We start from the raw sequence: 8,375 nt of genomic DNA on the forward strand, positions 1-8,375 counted from the left end.
AGCTTATAAGTATGATGCTGGATTTTCCTCCGAAGGTGGAGCACCCTGCGCTTCTCTATTTTGAATGCCATCAGGTAATGGTCTGCCTACCTTGTGAGCCTGTCCAGGTCAGCCTGTATCCCCAACCTGTCCTCCAGTGTGACCCCCTTCCCCCATAGTTTAGTGTCGTCCGCAAACTTTGCCAGTCTGCACCTGATGCCCAAATCCAGATTGTTAATGAAGATGTTGAAGACTACTGACCCAAGTACTGAGCCCTGAGGGGCACTACTGGTTGCCTTGTGCCATGTTGATTTGCTCCCTTCAACTAATACTCTTTGGGTTCGACCCCAGAGCCAGTTCCCCAACCATCGGACTGTGAGATGGTCGAGGCCTCAGTTCCCCAGCTTAACCATGAGGACATCATAGGAGACCAAGTCAAAGGCTTTCTTGAAATCCAGATATGTGACATCAACCTCGTCTCCTGTGTCCAGGCAATGTGTCACCTGGTCATAGAAGGAGACGAGGTTGGTCATTTTACCTCCTCCTGTGGGGAGGGCTGAGATTCCCTGTTGACCAGCCCTCTTGCAGAAACTGCAGCCCTTCAGGCTAATGCTAGCTGGTTTCTGCTGCCTTGCTATGGCATCCTTAATTTCTCTGTAGACAGTATAAAGAGACAGCTGTGTGATTTTGAAGTCAGGCAGAAGATAGGGCAGGGTAAGGTGCCACCCTGCCCTGATTTCTCCCTAGATGCTAGGAAAAGAGGACTAAGGAAAGGACAGTAGTCTAGGGAAGAAAGGTCTCTACCCATAACTTGGTCTTTTGTGTAAACTGAAATTAATACTTTTGCTGTTTGAATCCCAGGAGGGAAATGTTTGAACCAAATGCAGCATGTAAGAAGAGGCTGAGAAGTCTACCTGCTTATGCTGCCTAGTGCAGCAGTCATATCAGTTCTGACAAACTAAGTGGCTTAAGACTGGAGTGAAAGTCTCCCTTCGATTAGGAGAGAGGTATTATTAGCTTTTCTGAGGAAGTGACTCTCCTTTCCTGGTCAGTACTGAAACTGGCCTGGGATTAGGTCACTGTTGCTGGAGATAATTGCTTTTCCAGGTAAGAGGTACAGATTGGTTCCTGGTCACTTGTGTCATTAAAGAGTTGAGATTCTTCCCACACAAGTAGGAAGGTTAGTGTTACTGTCCCAGATGTGTTTCGGCCTGAATAACTAATTCTATCTGAACAACTTTATTGCAGTTTGCATTTGCTGAATGTTCTGTGTGTGCTTGGTGCTGCATGAAACACAGAAATATAGCTGTTTCTCCTGGTATCAACAGCTTAAATTGAACCCACAGAAAATTGTAGATACTACACAAGATAACCAGTTGATGGTTGCATTTGAGTGCAGCATGGAGATCCCTTTTTGTTAAAGGGTGGATTAGATGCTATTCTCCCTGGTCAGTTTCTATTGATAGGCTTCACTGCTGTCACATTTCAATAAAGGATTGGAATATTTCTGCAGTGACAGCCGAATAATTTCAGTTTTTTTACTGTTTCCTCTGAACTGCTGTGCTGTGCTTCTGGAACCTGATAAACAGCAAGCATGTTTCACTCCAGAGCTGGCTGCATTTTGTAGATGGATGAAGGAGTCCATATTCTGTTAAACTTACTTGAGGATGGCAGAGCCTATACATGTATGTAGTTAAGGACCAGATCCTGCCAGACCCACCTCATGTTGTGCTGTACTCTACCTTACTCTAGTAGTAAGGTTAATTCAAAGCAGCTCTTTGTGGATCAAGTGTGACAAAATTTGTCCTTAACTTTGTGGGTTGCATTGGATTCTTTTTGGGTTGCAAATTTCGACATACATTCATATTGCTGCCATTATTGTAGGTATTTTTTATTGACATTTCTAGAAAGTTTTTGAGGGTGGAGATCTCTGAAAGAGTAATATGCTCTGTTGGAGCTATTGTCAATGCACTCCATACATCTCTGTGAAACGAACCTACCCAACTTAAGAATTTAATTTGTTGCCCAGAAATCATTACTGATGTTATTGCAATGGAAAAGAGTTGAAGTAAAAAGCAGTACAAGCTTTAGAAAAGGTCATGTAATATGTTCTCCAATGCTGCACGATGGGTAGACAATACCATCTTATAGAACCAGTTCTTGAGTGGTACTTTAGTGGCTTACATTACCTTGCTTATTCTACATCATGAAAAAGGAGACCCAATCATTTTATTCTGGAAAGCATTCTTCCCCTCTTGGCTGTCATATGTATTTAACAGTAGTGCCCTCAAGGACAATGTGGTGGATCAGCATGCTAGGGGGCTACTGTCTATAGCCCGCAGTTTTTCATTTCACATTGCTTAAGAATGGTCCTCTTTGTTTCCATTTTGAGCCACGGCTGAATTCTTATATGTTGTCTGATCTTCAGGCTCAAATACCCAAGAGAATAGGCAGCTGTGAATCAACCCTCTGTGTGCTTTCTAGCAGGTACTATAGCAAGGAAGGCAGCATACTTCTCCTTATTTCTTTAAATTGATAGGGATTTGAAGGAAAAGACTTTAATAAAACAGGATCATGAATGATTATTTTCTTCCTGCTGTAAAATAAGACAGTTCTGAATAGCATGCAGAAATATAAGAACCTTTTAACAGAGTCCTATGGGTTTAAACCCAGTCCTTTAGATTTATAATTAAAGCTCAGTGTCTATATGCTAACCTACGCCTTATGAGAAGGATCACCTTTCTAATTACACAATATAAGGAGATCTGTCACATGCTTTCACTTAGTATTATGGTACATGGTTGCTAATCTATGGAGGGGTTTTTTTTTTCCTCTTCTTCCATAGATTCTATATTATGTTTTGGAAATTTGACATCATGGGTTTTTTTTCAGGCCAGATGTTTCATCCTGCTATGTTAAGTCATCTTGACATACTGCCATGAAATGGAAACAACTGCTAGTTTTAATATTGCTACATATCTTTATTAAAAGGTACATCTCATGCATCTTAATTCCCCATATACATGCTCTCCTTCTTTCTCTCTCTCTCCCCTTCCCCCCCTTATTTTTCCCCCTGAAGAAGAAGGCATATTATAATTTTCTTGCTGTTCTGCCTGAACGGCTAATGAGGTTCTAGATAGCATAATGAATATGCAGTGCTATTGATTCTGTATGTGTGTGTGCATGTGCATGTCTTTAATCACAGCTGGAATGCAAAATCAGGCTCCACCTTTCAACTCTATCTCCATCATGCTGAGAGAGTGAGAGAGAGCGAGACTGAGACTGCTAGACAGCTCGAAAGAGATTGCAGCTCAGATGTCCTGGAAAACAGCAAATCCCTCAGACCTGGCAGATTCCGTTACCATGAGAACTGCAGATATTTCCATTGTGATGGCTTGCTCTAGCAGCCATCTGTTACACCCATTTGATTAGGAAGTACAGTTCAGCTTGTATGGGATTTTCACCGCACCTTATCCCATGGCAGTATACAGAAACTCTCTAGCTTTTTATATGCTAAACTCAATGTTTTTAAAGTGCTGTAATTTACTGAGGGCTGAAGGCATTTAATGAAATGCCACAAGAAGGTCACTGAGGGACAGTATCTCTGAGAAGAAAGAAGCACATGAGATATATGAAGGGGATTAGTGTCCAGTGTATAAATAAGATCAACCCAGAAATTAACTGTATTTAGCAGTTCCTCATACTTGCCAGGGAGAGGAGCTTGATATATAAACCTCATGAAACCACACTAAAATTGATAATTGCCTCTTGGTACTTAAACCCCATTCCCACATATATTTAGTGTATGCATGCAATAAATGCATGCAGGAAGTATATTTCAGGTTCTGTTGAAACTGGGCAAGGTGAAGGTTCTCAGAAAAGCTCTAATGTAGTGTAATGAATGTACTGTATAATGAATAGACCAACTTAAAAAATTTTATGGTTCTATTTGACTTTTCCTAGATACAGAACAACCTTAAAAGTTCCTTGAGCCCTTGCTGTAACTTACTGATTAACCCCTTGTTCGGATTAGCTGCATCCCTGGGTGTGTATATTTCTAGTGGAGAAAATGGCGAGGACATACCAAACCAATACAAAAACATAGGAATCTCCCTTCAACTAAAACTCTCTAGGCATTCTTCCTAAATGGTAGGCGTTCCAGTGCTGTAGTTGTCTGGAGTGTCTTAAAATGACTGAAGTTCTTGTAAACTCAGCGAAGCTAATTTAATACTCACACACTAAAATGAATTTCTGATTGCCACTCAGGAGGCATTAAGGTCAACTCCTTTTTCACTGCCCACGCTTAATGGGCAATGCCAAATAATAAATAAATCAGATTCTCAGAATCAGGGGTTGTGTGTGTTTTTGTTCTCCTTATATATTTTCCCACCCGGGTGAACATAATTCCTTATCCATCTTCATCTCGGCATGAAAAGTTTTTTCTCCCATTGTTTTTCTTCACATAGCACTAGATTACCATGGAGAAGATCATGATATCATAAGAAATGAATGAGCGTGTTCCTCACCATGAGTGAAATACACATTCCAGGCCTAATAAAGTCAGAAAACACGAAATAGGTCCTGTAAGATGGACTTGTATGCTGGCCGTGTAATTGCAAATGGAAAACTTCTACACCTCAAGGCCCAGATTCAGCCAAGCAATAAGCATGGTCTTAAGTGCTTTCCTGAATAAGGATGGATGCAAGCATGTGTTTAAGTGCTTTTCTGAATAGTGATAACTTTAAACTGCTATTTAAGCACCTTGTTGAATCGGGGACTAAACAAAATCCATTCTTTCTTGTAATAAAGGAAATTTCAAGTTACCATATTTACAACTAAAAGAGCATTTATTTCCCACAGCTTACATCTTGCATACTCCTAGAGGTTGAGTCACAGAGGAGAGGCTTCTTTTCAGACAGGGCACTTGTTTTTATGAACATGGTATCTGCCTTTGACAGGCAACAGATGTATAGAAGCCCTGAAATCTGAAACAATAAATACCATTCAGAGTCTCACCACTGAACCTTCTTATAGTAGTGCCTTTGTTAAATGAAACATTTACAAGAATACCATTTCCCCCCCACCTCCAAGGCCAGGATCTGAGCCATGTTTTTAAAGTAAAGGTTAACTACCTGAGGCATGAACAGTTGACATACAAAAGAAGCTAAAGTAAATTTATCATTCATTTGCCAGCTCCGAGGTGTGTCAAGGGCTTTTTTCTTTCTCTTTGCAATGCATGAGAAAACAAACCTGGAAAGTGTATGCAAGGAATATTTCTTTTCTAAGCTGGAATGTTAACATTTGCACCTTCTGACTTAATACTGTATATTTCTTTAGAATCATCAATCTCATGAGAGTTGTCTTGCCATCTGTACCAGCACTGCTCCAGGCTTCCATATGAAAGTCCAATCTGGCAGCATAAATACTGACTAATGAAGACTAGGTGCTAAAGTTTCTGACTGGTTGGAGGATGAGTCTGTCTCTGTGAAAGAGAGAAATTCATGCATTCAACAAACAAACAAAATCTACTTCAGCATGGAGGTTCAACCAAAAATATCATGCATGTTCTTGCTCATACTCTCTTTCAATTTCTTCCTTTATCTTTCTGTATTTAATGGAGTTCATCCAAGATCCAAGAGAAAAATGATCTTTGACTAGCATGTTATACTTCGGAGATTACAAATAGGGGCAAGATGTTGACTTGCTGTAATGCGTTTTTTTTTTCTCCTTTTGCTCTAGGAGAGTTATAACTACGTAGATTAGCAAAACTTTTGCAAGAATGGATGTAAAACAGATTTATCTCAGTGTCAGTTTTATCTGATCCATTCGGTCTTGCAGAGTTTGGATGGCTTTCTTTGTTACAATAACCAGCTTTCAAACATCTATATCCTTAGGGTATTAAATGTCAGCCTCTAGTGTACCATTCAAGGATAAAGGATTGACAATACTGAAGTACTCTATTTTTTTTTCTTGTGCACTGGCAGGGTCTTTGCTTGAGCACCACCAATGACCCCAGAGATGACCCACAGGAACTGCTGGCAAAAGGAGTGAAAAGGTATTTCAGCTTGCAGGCATTAGAAACTCTGTTCATTAATAGCCTTTTGCAGACTTTTCAGATAGATTTCCTGTCATCGTGATAAGGATATATTTGTAACTAGGTCCCCTAAGTAAATGGCCAGTGGATAATTAATTGAGCTAACTAGGACTTTCCATACTGTATTTCCTTTTTTTTTTTTTTTTTTGTTCTCTGACGGTCCCCTGTCCTTTGACATCTTTGAAGTCTGTATGTAAAACACTCTTCCACATGCCTGTTCACATTCTGTTGGCCAAATCCTTCAATCTTTACTCAGATTAATCTTCAGTTAGCACAGTAGCCTCCTTTCTTTTCTTCTTTTCTCAGAACTGAGAAGGAACACGTCCCAAATTACAGCAGCTTGTATGCAGTGGTCATTACAGTAAGATACAGGAGATATAGGAGATCAAAAGCTGCCTCCTTTTCAAATCCCTTGGTCAAACTCATGCCATACTTTCAATGGCCCTTCCCTTATTCTTTATTTCTAAGCAGATAGGTGCCACTGAGCCTGTTTTCCAGAACTCAGGAGGTTACTTTGTCTCCTTACATAGACAGTTATGCCTTTTCTCCCTTGACCAGAAGCACTATCTTTTTGATGCATGTTTGAACCTTATATTGCTAGGTGGGGTGCGAAAAGGAGGCAGAAGAACAGGATGTGATCCAGAGCAAGGAACATATGATTGCCCTTGAGAAAGCTAGAGTGAGAGACAGACATCATATAGACAGTATTACAGTGACCACTTTTATCTGTAATACTGTTTATTTGAGATAAATATTTGGTGGAGGTTTGCCACTGTGGCACTCCTATTCCAGTCCTACAACACTCTTTAAATTAGTTGCACCCTTGGAACACTGTGGTAATAAAGAATTGGGCCTATTAATATTTGTCACTCTTATATTATCACCTCAACATATAGACTTACAGGCCCTGTACTCACTTATAAATATTTGCCAAACTGTACAAAGGTGCACAGAGTTGTATAAAAACAATTGGGGAGAAGTTGGCAACGTTTTTGAACAAAAGGTTATTCGCCCCTTCCCCCCTATACCCATTGCCTTTCAAATTGTCTAATTTCCTCATTAGCCAGGTTTTGACTTTTGAGGACTTGTGTTTTGGTAACTTTTGTGACATTTTTCACTGAAAATGTTTACAAACATGTTTTTTCAAAATAATTCACTTACCGAATATGTGAAAATAGAAAAGTAGGAAAAATAAAATAGGGAAATTGACATTTTCCACAATTGTCCATTTTCAGTAAATAATAAATGAGGATAATGATTTTTAATCAGTGATAGTTATCAAAATGATTTTACAAAATAATTGAAATAACGAAAAATGGCTCTTTTTTAACCTCAGAATTTAAATTTATTATGTGCTGTGTACACAGGACTACCAGTTACTTAACACATCAAAATATTATAAGCAACAAAACATTCATAAAGTACTTATGGAGGGACTATGAGGAGACTTTTGCCAGGTTCTTTGCAAGAGCAGCTGGAAGTCCACATACACAAAGGTACTTGATTGTGTCCACATCATTAATTGCTATGATAAACTGTAGGTGATATGAAAAAACACTGCTTAAATGCCGTATGATGGTCTGGCCCGATATGTGTATATATTTGTGTTTGTTTGCCTGGTTCTCTTGATAATGGAGATAAAAAATACATGGTGTGATTCTTGTCTCAATTACAACAGTGGAGATACCTCAATGTTCTTAAAAAATGAACTGGGGAGAATCAGTGGTCTTGAGTCAGGCTTTTTTTCTTCTTCTTGGTGCCTCTGCAATCCTACAGGAAGTCAGCTTTATTTTGCCAGATATGTGGTTCTGGTAAAGAACATTTAAGTGACTCTAACTGCACCTTTGAATAATTGTGGGTGCAGCTTAATGTCTTTGGAAGTGATCCATAAATCATATTCAGATTCACGCATCAAAATGATCCTATTTTTAATCTCTAAACTACTGTACTGTGCACTTGCTAGTGAAGTTCAATGGGAAACATAATGTTTCACACCTACATGTTTCCTTCAAATATGTGCTGGTGCACCCAAAACAAAAAAAAAAAGAGAAGAGAACTTCTGTAATACACCCAAACAATCTACAGCCAAGGAGCTCCCCAAATAAGACACTAAGGTACACTGAAGAGCATACATTCTTTTGGAGGAAAGAGGGATTGGCTTCTGCTTAGGACAGTGGACTACAGCTGAGGAGATCTGGACTCTTTTCCTGGTTTAACCAGAAACTCTGAAGTTTGGTGCCTAACAATTTGCTTACCTCAAGCATAGGTAAATGAAGATCAGTCAACTGAAGTGCCCAGGTGT

The 8,375-nt window shown here is 39.5% G+C and overlaps 1 long non-coding RNA gene across 1 annotated transcript in view; it reads left to right on the top strand.

Annotated features, from left to right (window-relative positions):
• LOC102385237 overlaps positions 1-7,563 on the top strand; it is a 73,967-nt gene extending 66,404 nt beyond the window's left edge. Inside the window, exons 3-4 of the long non-coding RNA XR_001357955.1 lie at positions 5,964-6,034; positions 7,441-7,563. This is a non-coding gene — a long non-coding RNA (uncharacterized LOC102385237). The remainder of the gene's footprint in view (positions 1-5,963; positions 6,035-7,440) is intronic.
• Positions 7,564-8,375: the final 812 nt, after the last annotated feature.

This window comes from Alligator sinensis, unplaced genomic scaffold, assembly GCF_000455745.1.
Source record: "Alligator sinensis unplaced genomic scaffold, ASM45574v1 scaffold560_1, whole genome shotgun sequence".
Taxonomy (NCBI): domain Eukaryota; kingdom Metazoa; phylum Chordata; order Crocodylia; family Alligatoridae; genus Alligator; species Alligator sinensis.